General features: G+C 35.2%; 1 protein-coding gene across 1 annotated transcript in view; it reads right to left on the reverse strand.

The window, feature by feature from the left end:
- Positions 1-12,390, reverse strand: part of LOC140060056 (muscarinic acetylcholine receptor M3-like) — a 28,175-nt gene extending 15,785 nt beyond the window's left edge. The window contains exon 1 of the mRNA XM_072106104.1: positions 12,314-12,390. The gene's annotated coding sequence lies outside the window, so the exon portion shown is untranslated. The remainder of the gene's footprint in view (positions 1-12,313) is intronic.
- Between the last annotated feature and the right edge of the window lie 2,894 nt (positions 12,391-15,284).

Here is a 15,284-nt window from a genome sequence, read left to right on the forward strand (position 1 = left end):
AATAATCAACACTAATTTGTTCCTATGAGCGAAACACTCGATTCGGATTTTGTGAACAATTTGTTTTTAACGGTTGCCTAATGATTCCACATACCAAGCAAATAAGTATGTATAAAATGTATTTAAACATTCAATATAATGTAATACTTTTTATGAGCATAATCACGGATTTTATCGCACATTTTGATATCACATTATCGTATTGCACATTACATTAAGGTTAACGACGATCAGAGGCATTAAAAATCATTGCTTGAACTTTCTAAAATGGATACCTTAGGCGATTTGAAACAAGTCAGTTGATATAGCGAAAGAGACCTAATGCATACACAATTTTAATCAAATCTTAGCATTTATCATATTACTCAAATATATCTTACTTTAGTTCGTGACATTTTACATCTTCAGTAATCCATTCGTTAGAATGCGTTTTTATGCGTTCGTTCTTTCTACTTTATTTAGATCATCTACAGTATCTTGATCCTTGTATAAGTGGATTTCAATTATTCAAATGCTCAACTCTGTATACTTCTCTCAAAATTCGTCGCTCCTATTTCGACTTGGCAACGTGAAGGCGCACGCGCAACGCAAGTAATCTGACCGATCACAAGAATGGATCATCAGAAGTGTCGATTGGTCAACTTGTTGCATTGCGCTTACGCCTTTGCGTTCAAATGGGAACCAATCAGATTTCTTTTCACATTATTATTATACATATTAACATTATATGTAAATTACATTCGATATGAATTACCATAATCATTAACAACTTGCGTCAACACTCTAGCTTAAGAGTTTCCTTCATAGTACTGACGGAATAGGCTATTTTCAGACTGTGCTTCGGAAAATCTTCTTGCTATATTAGCAATGCTCCAAACCCTATGTTGATGCTCTCAATAAAGCTCCCACTGGGTAACATTCCAATTAATAACCATCAAAACAATAAATATCTAAGCACGCCACCAAACAACAATAACAAGAAAAAAAACAATCTCAAACAATTTTAGATTGAGGGCAGGCATGTCTTACCACTGAACGCAAGGATGTAAGCCTACCGTAAGTAATTTTGACCAATAAGACGAGGCGATGGATCATCCGAACTATCGCTTGTGATTGGCCAACTCACTTTCGTTGCACATACGCCCGTGTGCTGCGTCAAAGTGTGAACCCAAGCTTATTTCAAAAAACGTGCGTAATTTTTATTTTCACCTGCGTTTCAAAATAATAACAATTCACTCGTATATTTAACTTTAGATTAATTTGATGTTTTTATAATCAACAATTTAATTTCAATGTAGATAATTCGCTATCTGACAAATGTTTCAATAAAATCACGTAGCAGGCCTGCAGATAATATCAAATTAAAGTGTACAATACTATAAAACTGTTTGCGTGTTTAAAATGGTTAGACAACTAGGTTTGTCCGTAATTACGTTATACCTCTTATATTTATTGAGTTCATCAGAGTTTACGCCATTCTCTGCCTAAAATGATGTCACCAGTGGATATAAAGCGCCGGGTTATCGACGATATATAGGTCGGCTATCTACTGGGCATGTTTTCATGTGTAACATTGGCCCCAAGGATGCTTACATGCTAGCTATCTCTCCTTTGTAACATTTCTAGCAAGGCCAATTATACATCCTTTTACATTTATGTCGACAATTAATGTATTTGTACGTTTGACCTTTTCATAATTAGCGTTGATTTTTCACATTGAATTACGTGAATTCATATAGACAATTTTAACCAAGTCCAATTCAAGCATTATTACCAATAATTCGGCTTATAAAGTTACAAGTTACCCTGGAAACCAAGGTAGATATAAGCCGCTACCGATGGAATCATTATTATAGTTATGACTATTAATTTAGCATGTGACGTCACTGAATGTTACGCGGTATAACAACAGTTGATTTACTGAGCGAGATTTCAGTACTTCATGTAAAGTAATTTTATGTTTAAATGACGATAGCAGAAGTATTGAACAAATCGTTGAACGTGTGATATATTCCATTGTTATCAAAGTGCGATGGAATTGAAAAAAAAAACCTGGGTGAAAGACAAACTTTTCTTTTGTCCTGTCCCTCTATAGCTTGGTTTCCACTAGGACGCACGCACGCAAGTGAGTTGACCAATCATAATCTTGCGTTGTTGCTTCTACAACATCAACCTAGTTTGACAAAAAAAATGTGTCCGTCCATGTATGGTAGTGATATGATCATATTTTTTGTCACATAAACTTTGATAGTGTAGACAGAGCTTAAGGAACTTGTAAATAATAATAATTGAAATATTAAACAATAATTTTGTTTCCATTCATAAATAATGTAATGGTGTTTTTTTTTACGAATTTAATACTGATAATTTTGTTGTCACATCAAGTTTGATAATAAGTAAAATGTTAAATAATTTTTTTTTATCCATAAATAACGAAATGTTTTTTTTAGCGAATTTAATATACTGAATAGTGATTACTCTAATTATATCCTTACATCATCAGTGTGCAAATTTTGTTATTATAGTGTGTGTATTCTGTTGTATTATGGACCAATACACATTACATGATGGCCGGCTGTAAACTTACTACAACATGTCAGTATGATATATTAACTAACGATTCAAATTAATAAGTTATTATACTATCCAATGTGAGATGAGTGTTGAGAAGGTCCTGCTCTAGGCTCTACCATTAAGATATTGATATAACACTAACACAATGTTTATCTTTAGGCAAATAATGAACTTCTCCAACTGAGAAATTGATATATCGAGTGTTCAGGAATAAATATTAGGGGTCGTGACAAGTCGATTTTATTTTGCAGGGTTGTTTTCATAATGAATTATTTTTAGATAATATTCAGAGTAGGGGGCCATGATACAGTAAGTGATCTTAAACGGTGATTCACATTGAATTATTTAAAATATAATTCAGAGTAGGGGGCCATGATAAGTCGATTTTATTTCACAGGATGATTCACGATGCATTGTAAATTGTGTGTTTTTACATAATTTCTTACAAAAATCAGATGTATATGATAAAATATTTACAAAAAAAGTATAACATGAAATTGTAACAGTAAATATTTAAATACACAACCATAAAGAATAGGAAGACATTAATGTAAAGACGAGCCTGCTAAAACTCTTGAGTAAGATGACCCACGGGGTTGTAATCTATCCGTAGTGTACCCTGGCCTATATATTTACAATGTTAATGCGGAGTACTGCAACGCAAGTCAAAATAGCCGAGACGAGCAATGACTCCCCATGGATCTACGTACTCGAATATTTAAACGATTTGAAATTTAGAAATAATGCTATATACTACACATGAAATTAAGGTTTTAATATTTTTATTGACGAATACAATAAGTTTTATTGAGCAGTTATAGCATTTAAGGGACATGCGCAATAAACAAATGTACTCGTAATTCATATCCGTTGCTATGGTAAAAATCAATTGCCATTTATGCGAGTAGATTTGAGAGAATCTTCATGTCACGTGGTATAACGTTCGATTACTTGCTTCGTGTGTCTATCGATTGGTTTAGAATAGAAGCATATTTTAGGGTTTAATCACTATACAATTATTCTGAACTCATTCGTTACGCTAGCGTTAAACAACATGTTTAATAATCCATAGAATAAAAGTTTTTTTTCACAAAAAATTCTAAACATCTTTTATTTGTTTTATGTTATAGTACAACTACATCAAGTTAAGAGTACAACAAAGTTTGTTCGCAACAATTTCACATTACTAAAAAGATCTAACAGTCTTCTGGTGATCATGAGGCGTTAATTGGTCAGAAGTTTGCTCTACTAACTATGACGTAATTTTACTTTATTCAGTAGAGTCAGTTGTGACTCATTCTCAGGGGGTGAGACTCGAACCCACGATCTAGCGTTCATACCTTTAGACCACTGAGCTTGCGCTGATGATGGATAGATCTAATTGTGTACGATTAAAACAAACTGATTACAATAATAGGAATATAAATATTATGCATCATGTGTACAAAGTTAAGTACATCTCAACGTTTGGTTTATTACAAAATAATTTAGCCTCCCTCACTAGAACATTGTGGAAACACCTAATAAGACCCAATAATAAACATGTAATCATAGCAAACGACATTATATATTCAATATGACAATCTATCGATATGTAAACGATTGGCGCCTCGATCTTAAAACGACCTTTCGGATTTCCAACAGACAATCTAGTATCATCCAATCGTTGTTTTCATCAACGGCTGAATATTAAATTAATTATATTCCGACTATATAACAATAATAGGCGTACTGTAGACAGAACGGTTACATCTTCAAAACATTATATTACTAAAACTATACTGTTTTATGATATTATATTTTGTTGTTCAATCGAGATTGCTGGGATGGCGAATAAACACTAAAGTAAAATAAGACACCACGTGAAAAAAAAAGTGTTACATAAGCATCTTCTGTATAAACTGATTGCCGCTATCGCAACGCAACTAATCTGACCAATGACGCACATGAATCGTCAAAAAGGTCGCATGTAATTGGTCAATTCACTTGCGTTGCGCGTACGGATTTGCGTTGCGTCCAAGTCATCTAAACTTTAGCATTACAAAAGACTACAGAACAACCGAAACATCGAGGCAATTAACTTATTCCCTCTTTAAAAATCAAAATGGTGATTTGAGACTAAGATGCGTAATAAGATGTGTAATGTGAACATTTCGGAAAAACATCAAGTTCAAGTTCAAATGTATTCACATAATGCAAACATATACAAAATATAAAAGATACAAGTGGTTGGAAATTAAGTAAATAATAGTTGCATTATGCCTGGAGAATACCATTTAAACCCCAAGGGGCTTTAAGCCTGGATCCACCAGAAAGACATTAATGTGTCAATGTCTAGTAATTCTAACAACAAACCAAGTCAAATTTTTCGCAATCATTTTGCATTTTTTTCTGCAAGATGGGCAAATTGTTTTATTCGCTTGATAGTCATATTATTATTACTATTTATCATCGGTAATATGATATGGTCAAACACTAAGTTTAGAAACATGCGCAGTTAAGGATGTGATGACCAGAATGGGTCATGGGAGACAATTTGACCTGGTTTGACCTCATATTTATTCCGCGCATCAATTCGTTGGCATTTTCATAATAACGTCATTTTTCATAGTCAGATTCCCTAATGTACGTTATGTAATTTTTTATGGGCGAGAACTGCTTCTTTTTTAAAATTAATACTATATTCAATAATGAATTTGACTCTCTCATAATTCTCCTAACATCCACACTACTGTATTATTATTATTCTTGTGTCTATATTCATGGTGATATAATCGTGTCTGCGGTAATATAGGCCTATAGGTAATATAGGCCTATAGGTAATATAGGCCTATTTTGCAGGTAAATCGTTTTGCAAATATTCAAACTAAGCAAACAACCAATAAATATTATTACAATTTATACCATCAATTATTTACATTAATTTTATGATTAAAGGGTAGTTCCGGATGAAATTATTATCAGATATTGCCTGCCAAGAGGTGTGATATAACAATTAAGATTCTTCGAAGGAAATTATATTTTCTCGAATTTCGGTAGTCATGTGATGCCATTTTGACGAATCACGATCTCGTATTTACATGTGATATGTAATATAACTTAATATTGTTTTAATTTACATTATCGTAATTTGTTTTAGTAGAATGCTGTAGCCAATCACATGTCGAAATGTCAGCTCGAATAGGTTATATTTGTTTAGTTTCTCTAATAATATTTATACAATAAACAGCGTTAATTTTACATATCCGTTGCAACCGCCTCTAGCATTACCTGTGCATAATGTATCAACCTGTCAGTTACATAGATGTACATACAGTTTTTTTTTTATATTTCTTGTAATGTAATTTCCGGAATTATCATTGGAAAACCGCTGACGAGTATAATAAAGGTAGATAGAAAACCGGTAATTTTTTCCCGGGGTGTACTTCATTCAAAAATAAAAAATAGCAAATCAAAAAATCGGCCAGCAACGAAAAAAGGTAAAATGTTTTATATGGCTATGATACCTATTGAATAAAAAAACGACGCGTTGAATAATGTTTTGTTCCCAATTAGACGGGACACTGACGCAAGGACGAGGAGACGCAACGCAAGTGCGTGACGCGCCGAAAGTAATTTTACCATAATGATGCCAATGGATCATCCGAACTATCGTTTGTGATTGGTCAACGTAAGTGAGAACCAAGCTATATATTGTATTATCTTTGATAGTAACTATACGCAGTGCGCAGGCGCATATAACTTAAGTACTGGGCGAACACACGAGCGTTGATCGAGTGACATCAAGTCATTTAATCGCCATCGTGGGGATATACGTTCATGACTATCGTGGGGACACACATTAACATGTCCCCATGTACAGCAACAGCTGTTTCCACAGCCACCAGACATAAAAGCACTATTCGAATATCTATAACACAATAACGATTTTATTATAAAAATTAAAGATTATTGTGGCTTTCGTATTAAAATCTAAACAGTTGTGTTCATAGAAGAGTTAAAGATGTATTTTTCCCCAAAAAAACATGAAAAATTAAGATTAATTACATCAGACTTTGAATAGGTTATTTTGTAGTTTTAATCAAGTTAATCAATTGCGTAGAAAAAAACGAACATTATGTTTTCACTAAAATAAAATGGTTAAATTCAACCAAAAAACAATTGGCTGGCAACCAATTTGACTATTTTTTGCTTTAAATAAAATTTGTTCAGGTAAAAACTTTTCGATCCAAGTTTGATCAAATATATAATATTAAAATGGCATAATCAACAAAAAACATGTACAATTTTTTTTTTCAGGGGGACAATACATCTTTAAGTAACTATTAAAAAATAAAATTTGTGCATGGTGTAGTTTGTACAAAAACCATTAAATGCTATTTACATGCGTTTGTGTTTATACAAGCCCGTTAAATGCTATGTACATGCGTTTGTATCAGTGAATACTTTTTAATTTTTTTTTAAAGCTCAGCTCAATGGATTGTTATTTTGCTTCAGTGACTATCACAATGTCTTTGGTGACGATATGTTTATTTCATAATTGTTAAATGTTGTGTCGATTTTACAGCCTACGCATCATCGGTCACGTGTTATTATTATGAGTTTCTTGGTGGTTAAAATCAGGACATTACGACAGTGTCCTCATTATACTCCAATACGCTTTTAAAATGTCACATTGTCAGACGTTTGAGTTCAATAGTTAATTATGAAGCAGATTAGGCGTGCTTCAGAAACTGGAACTTTTAACTTATTATTATGTGTAAACGCAACCCACAAGCGATTGGGTACATTTCGTGAATTTGGGTACTACAATTCTAACTAACATAAATAATACTACGGTCACGTGAAGTGAGGAGGATCGATCGGTTGATGTCTTTATGTATTACTCTCACGCAAGAAGAATCTTTATTAATAAAAATGATAGTAATACTAATTTAGGTCCATTGTACTGTAAGTACGGGGCGCCGTCCGACACACTAACTATTCTATCCTATACATACCATGGTCTGATAAAGACAAACCATGGTCTGATAAAGACAAACCATGGTCTGATAAAGACAAACCATGGTCTGATAAAGACAAACCATGGTTTGTAAAGGTAAACCATGGTTTGTAAAGGTAAACCATGGTTCGCTAAAGACAACCGATGGTTCGCTAAAGACAACTGATGGTTTGCTAAAGACAACCGATGGTTCGCTAAACACAACCGATGGTTTGCTAAAGACAACCGATGGTTCGCTAAACACAACCGATGGTTCGCTAAACACAACCGATGGTTCGCTAAAGACAACCGATGGTTCGCTAAAGACAACCGATGGTTCGCGAAAGACAACTGATGGTTCGCTAAAGACAACCGATGGTTCGCTAAAGAAACCGATGGTTTGCTAAAGACAACCGATGGTTTGCTAAAGACAACTGATGGTTTGCTAAAGACAACCGATGGTTTGCTAAAGACAACCGATGGTTTGCTAAAGACAGACCAATCACAAGCTACACTTCGGATGACCCATCGCGTAATGTTGCATTCGATTCCGCTTCGTACTGTTGCGTTCTAGTGGGAACCAAGCAAAATCAGTAACGCCTAAGTCATCGTACTTCAACGTAATTAAACATCACAGTGGTGTTTTATTCAGCCTAATAATCTATCATCACCTCCCTTCGTTATCGCCAATTTCACTAATCAAGTAAATAATTAAGTATTGAAAAGGTAAAATATTGTTGGATGCTATTAACCAAAAATTTAGTTAGTGCTAACCGTTCGATAGTCAAACAATAGGCACAAAATTACTTGATATCAATCGTTTATTAGATCATTGTAATAAGCTGCGAACAAGCAACAAACAGTGCCCAAGACGTTTGTAAATTTGCATGAAGCTACTGTATACATTAAGCCTTGCCTACGCTATCAAACTTAATGTAACAAAATGTGTGTGTCATATCACTACCATATTTGACCATATTACTATATATATTTGTGGGATGTGAATTAGTGTTTTGTGACGTCATGTCATTTTATCGCAGTTTAGTTAATATAAATTTCAATTTTGCTGAGAAAGTGTAACGCGTAAACCGTTTGCCTCTTGCAATGTCAACGCATCAATCAATGTCATGGATGCCATCGAAGTAAACATCAAATATAATCCATTTTGATTTGCATTAGTATTTTAACTTCATATTTCGGTAAAAAGGGTTTATGTATGTTTTACTAGCTTCGGGGGATCTACAGCAAAGTCACGCGCACGTAAATCTATCACGTGACTGGTTTGGAGATTGATTGATTATCATTCGCATGCAAGTTCACTTTTAGTATCTGGGATGGCACATACGTGATGATGATCACGTGATAGTATACTGTCAGACATACAAAAATGTGCCTTTAGTATTTTAAACGCGAATACATTCGCACCTATGACGCTTTACGTTCAGAAGATAGATTGTTACCACTTTAACATTGGACACGGAGAGGAGGCTGACAAGGCGTTTCAATACTTTCTTTTCCTTCCCTACAATTTAAACGAGAGTTTGTAAAACAACATTAGGCCTAAATTATATATAGTACGGATTATCATTATTACACGTGGTGTTTAACGAATATAGTCCTTAATGTATAATGCTGTGAGCTGTTTAGAGCGCTTTATAAATGCTGTTTTTATTATTACTGTATTAACGCGTAAAACTCGTTTGAACGCGTTTAAACGAGTAACGCGTTACGGATATTCATGTATAAAATTTCTCCTTAATAACAAAACAAAGCTGTAATTAAGGTCATGTGTTAAGGTCCAATGAACGCTCAATAGCATCAACAAGTGTTAATGAAATTTAATAGTTTTTCCAAGATAGATTTGGAATGATAATACTAAAACAAACATCATTTTGTTAATAATAACGACGTTACAATGACGGCGATATTGAATCTGCAGCGTTCCATTCTACCCCATTGTACGTGTATAATGTACTATTTGAATAGGAACCTATACAACTATATATAAACACTACACAGACTAAGTAATTAATTCACGTTTTAATATATTACTACTCGACTCAATAAACACACATCAATAATGTTCTGCCCCCCGCGGGAGTTTATATCTTATGAATGCAGTACTACAGTATACAGCTATAGAAATCATTGCGTTGTAATCAACGCATTGTAATACACGACCGCAGGTAACATGTACTCATTATGGACACAAACTTTATAGAAGGTTTGGCCTTGACCGGTTGGTCAAAACTTTTAGCCAATCAGAGGATTTCTCTGGTAAGGATAGTCGACGGAACGATGACTAATATAGTTTTTGATTATATTTTTATTATTAATAATTATTTCTTCAAATAATAATTTATATATATTAGCAAATTTTATATAATTCTACTAAATTGCAAAGGATTATATATACAGTAAGTAGTAAATCGATACAACTTCTTTCCGCTATAAAAAAAAATATTAAAGAAATCGCTCGAGGAATAAATATATTACGTGCCAGGAAATTATTAGCGTCAGTTGAAACATGGCAATACTCTATTATAAGTAAGAATTGAATCTGCTATGTTAAAACAACGTAAGATACAGAAGCAAACGAGGAATCGTTAAAAATGAATAAAGAATCAAATTCAACTAGCTGCAATTTGTGTTTGCTACAGAGCACTGTTATGTACATTTAGTACAACATATGAGATGTGAATCCATTATCAGCATGGTATTAGCCACACCGACGACCTGAATAGCAGATTCGATCATGCAATGTACGCACCAACATTATATTAATGAATTATATGTTTTTCATCAGCTGCAGGCACGCCAAAACAAAACTATTGGTAAACATTGCAAAATATACCCACAGAATTATTGCATTACAATGATTGATTCTAATTGGAGGTAAAAACTGCGAAAATCTGGTTTGCATGAGGGCTTGAGTTATACATATTCACCACCTTAAAGTCATATTCAAATCTCGTTACGGTTCGCACTGCTTTGCAATAAAGAACATACCTTAAACTCTCAAGTCGTAACCATAAGTCATATACATTCAAGTCTATGCTTAGAGCCTTTTAGCCCAAGTGCAGTGGCAACATATTTAAGAACGCATTCTCGTCGCGTGTCTCAACTCTGCCATGGTTTACCACATTCTAAGCATAGCTTTAAGTCCTTACCATAAGCACATAACCAGATTTCAGAACACATTCTCGTCGTGTGTCTCAACTCTGCCATGGTTTACCAAATTCTAAGCATAGCTTTAAGCCCTTACCCTAAGCACATAACCAGATTTCAGAACACATTCTCGTCGCGTGTCTCAACTCTGCCATGGTTTACCACATTCTAAGCATAGCTTTAAGCCCTTACCCTAAGCACATAACCAGATTTCAGAAACACATTCTCGTCGTGTGTCTTAACTCTGCCATGGTTGACCACATTCTAAGCATAGGTTTAAGTCCTTACCCTAAGCACATAACCAGATTTCAGAACACAATCTCGTCGTGTCTCAACCCTGTCATGGTTTTGCACAAGTCGTTAGCCTAAGCAAATAAAATATTCAAGAACACACTCTCGCCATGTCTCAACTCTGCCACGGTTTTGCACAAGGCGTTAGCCTAAGCACACAACATATTTAACACCACACCCTAGTCGTATATTCAAACATAGGTTATCAATTCTGCCTCAAAACATTATTAATATAAACCGCGTGAAAGGCACATGAAATAATAAAGGTCTGTTTACACGGTTAAATTTGCTTGGTTGCAATGAAATTGATTGCATTTTACATTTATTAGGCTTATTCAAACATAGTGTAGAGAATGCTCTGATCAATTTCAATAAAACGCTTCTTCTGAACTGAGTATCCATTAATGAAACTGACATTCTAAAGGCCGTTAGGACACGAATGCCTTAATATAGTAAAAATAATGTAATTACTGTATGGTATACTGAGTATCTATTCCCTCATATAAAGTCTTTCCATTGTACGATGATGTATAGAAACATATACTATGATGATGTATAGAAACATATACTATGACGTTATCCAAATTCCTTCACTTGCACTGATGAAGGGCTAGTTTTGCCCGAAAGCTCTGCTAACTTTTCTGGCTGTTTTACTTTATCGTTTTGATTTAGCTTTTTCACTTTTTTGTTGTATCTCCATTGAGATCCAGCCACTGATACCCACAGCATTGTCATTTTTTCAGTAATTTGCCTTTGGATTTATATATATATCAAACAAGTGGAGTTCTTAAAATAAAAACAGTTGAAAAAAACAATGACAGTGTCGGGAGTATTTTTGGAAGCCATTTTTTTTTCGAGGCTTTGTATGTTCCGACGACAAAATCGTTTCATAAATATTAAAATATTGGAAACATTTTTCAAATAGTATAAAATGGTATTTCTTCTCTATTGACTAAACCAGCATTTGCTGTAAATGTAAAACACATGACACCGCACCACGTGACCAAGATCATATCTGCAAACTTGTCGCGCGCAAAGCCGCGTATAATGTAATATCAGTTTTAACTTCCGTTCACATGATGCTTTTGGGTCCTTATATTGCACCCCTGGTTGACATAAACAAACAAATGTGAATTCAAAATTCGACAACCGTGCACATTTGATTACATCAATGAGTAACGTAGAGATTACGAGCGTTTAGTCACTTCTCTATTATAGCATAAATATGGCTGATGGGGTTATGTGTGAGGTTGATGGTACGATAGAGAGGGATACAGTTTTGAGAACTGATTTACTTACCGAATGTGGCGAGTAGCAGCACGGGTGAAGGCCGCAGCGGCGCACCTACAGCCACAACTAGCAAGCGGACATAAACCCCTACAAGAACAAAATGGTAAAATAATATTATGATCATATTCGTTATATATAATGCGTTACGACGATTACTTCGGTGTGTGTGTCTCAACACACCTTAATTTTACAATAAATACATAGACATACTAGTGAATTTGTCTGTTGTATGAATTCAGCCTTATTTTTCCCAACGTGTTAAGGCAGAATAATGCATGAATATAATAAGATTACCTTAACATTTTCTTAATATACTATAAAATAATAGACCAACGCCATCGATGGATTTCAAATTCTCTATAAGGTATTAATTATGCCATAACTACATACTAATCCATCGCTTGTGATTGGACAATTACTTACGTCACGTTCACGTCTCGCGTATCCAACACAACGACGATGTGGGCGTAACGTAAGTGATTTGACCAATCACAGATGATTGTTCGCGGATTCATCTCATCGTGATTGGTCAATAATTGCGTGAACGTTGAATCAAGCGTTTACAAGTCGGAGAAAAAATGATGCGTCCGTCCACGCACGCACGCATGGGTTTCCTTTGAATTAAATAAGTCAATAACACGCACGACACAAAAAGCATGAAATGCTTTCACTAGGAAGAACTAGCATTGTAGCGAATAATAAATATTTAAATTACATAGATACGTGCTGCATCTTTACTTGACATTTACATGGAAATAATGTATTTTACTGTCACTTACGTTTACTTATTTGGTCGAAAAATTAACGTTCAAGAAAAACTAATGAATGATCACTGCGCGTCATGACGTCACATTCTAGATTTGTTCATTCCTGTCTTGACTGAAACGGAAGAAACTAGGATGTGTCGAACGATACAAGTTATCTAATTGAAATAGTTTTAATAGAGATTAGTTTCAAAGTCTTTATACTGTTTTGTGTATACCTGAAGTTCATTATAACACTATTATTTTTATATACTGAATTTTGGTATTACAATTACGTTTTACGATGTTTTATATGTTTTAAATCTAGGTGTGAGATTTCCAATTCACAAGGAAGCTAGATTGATCAGCGTAACAATTTTACTTGGATACGTGTCTAACTTGATTGAAACTCTCTCAGAGCGTCAGTGACAAATTTGACATGGAAATGGCATGACTTTTACGCGTCCGTCTAACTTTATTGAAATTTTAGCGACAGTGACAATTTGACATGAAAAATGACTTGACATATAAAAACTTGATTTTTACGCGCGTTTCTAACTTGTTTGAAACTCTCTCAGAGTGTCACCGATTGTATGCATGTTTTAGTAAGTTTGATGCATGGATGCTTGGTATGGTGCGTGGCAGACGCTTGGTGCATGGCAGTCGCTTGGTGCGGTGTGGCGGACGCTTTGAAGTATACGCTTAGCGTTTTATGCTGCATGGCAGTAAGCATGTTGCATGGTAGTACGATTGGTGCATCATGGCAGACGTTTGGTGCATGGGTAGTACGCGTGGTGCATGGTAGTACGCGTGGTGCATGACAATATGCGTGGTGCATGGCAGTACGCGTGGTGCAAGGCAGTACGCTTGGTGCATGGCAGTACGCGTGGTGCATGGTAGTATGCTTGGTGCATGGCAGTACGCGTGGTGCATGGTAGTATGCTTGGTGCATGGCAGTACGCGTGGTGCATGGTAGTATGCTTGGTGCATGGCAGTACGCGTGGTGCATGGTAGTATGCTTGGTGCATGGCAGTACGCGTGGTGCATGGTAGTATGCTTGGTGCATGGCAGTACGCGTGGTGCATGGTAGTATGCTTGGTGCATGGCAGTACGCGTGGTGCATGGTAGTATGCTTGGTGCATGGCAGTACGCGTGGTGCATGGTATTATACTTGGTGCATGACAGTACGCTTGGCCCATGGCAGTACGCTTGGCGCATGACAGTACGACGCGTCATATGTCGTCACGCGCTGTTTATAGCCGATGCATGCTGCTACGCCTGTCGCGTGGTACGCATGTCGTGTTGTACGCCTGTCGCGTGGTACGCCTGTCGTGTGGTACGCCTGTAGCTGCTGTGTGACGTGAACATCAAATAAAGTCACTGGCCGGAAGTGCTACTCATTATCAATGGCTGACCGGCTTTACACGTCCACTTGATTCTAATCAAGTACAGCAATTAACAAACAAGTGTTTCCAAACATTTACGGTATTTCAACATTTATACGAAAATTATCGATAAGGTTATTAAGTGTGATGATAAATATTGTAGATAAATGTAATAAGAACTGTCGCGTATAAGTAATGTCCACTGCCATGGTGAATTACATTTTATATAAATTTAATATACTGTAGTAAATACAAGTGTCTCGATCGGCCAGATATTTTTCTCATATTTAAAACACAAAACTCTCCGAACGCTGGGTGGTGGAAAACAGTGTGGGTACCTTCTGAACTACTATATAACAAATATCTCTACAGCATATCGGTATCGGTACCGTACCCGATAACGTATTATTAGAACGTTTATGTATACACTTGAGAGAAACTGGAAAAAATGGAATAGGATAAAATCAAATATGATTCATTGTGTTCATGTTATAATAATATATACCGGTACATCTTTCCAAGATGGTTTTAACTTCTCCTATCCTACAGTTATGACGTCAGAATTTAGCCGAAACTATGTCGCATTAATAACTCGCCGTTGATCGATACTTGTACGGCAGAACATTCAATTAACACTTTGTCAGCAGTCACAAGAATACTGTTTGATGACGTAACAGCAATTGTATCTTCAACAAATATTATTTTTTAAACGTAAGACCTTTTAAAACTTGGTATTTAATATTAAATTAGACTTTTTGCATTGTTTTTTTATTACATACAGTTTACATTAGGCCTATTTTCAATCAATCAATGTTCCAATTTTATAGCGCCATTCTAACGATCATTGCGCTA

This window comes from Antedon mediterranea, chromosome 10 (assembly GCF_964355755.1).
Source record: "Antedon mediterranea chromosome 10, ecAntMedi1.1, whole genome shotgun sequence".
Lineage (NCBI taxonomy): Eukaryota > Metazoa > Echinodermata > Crinoidea > Comatulida > Antedonidae > Antedon > Antedon mediterranea.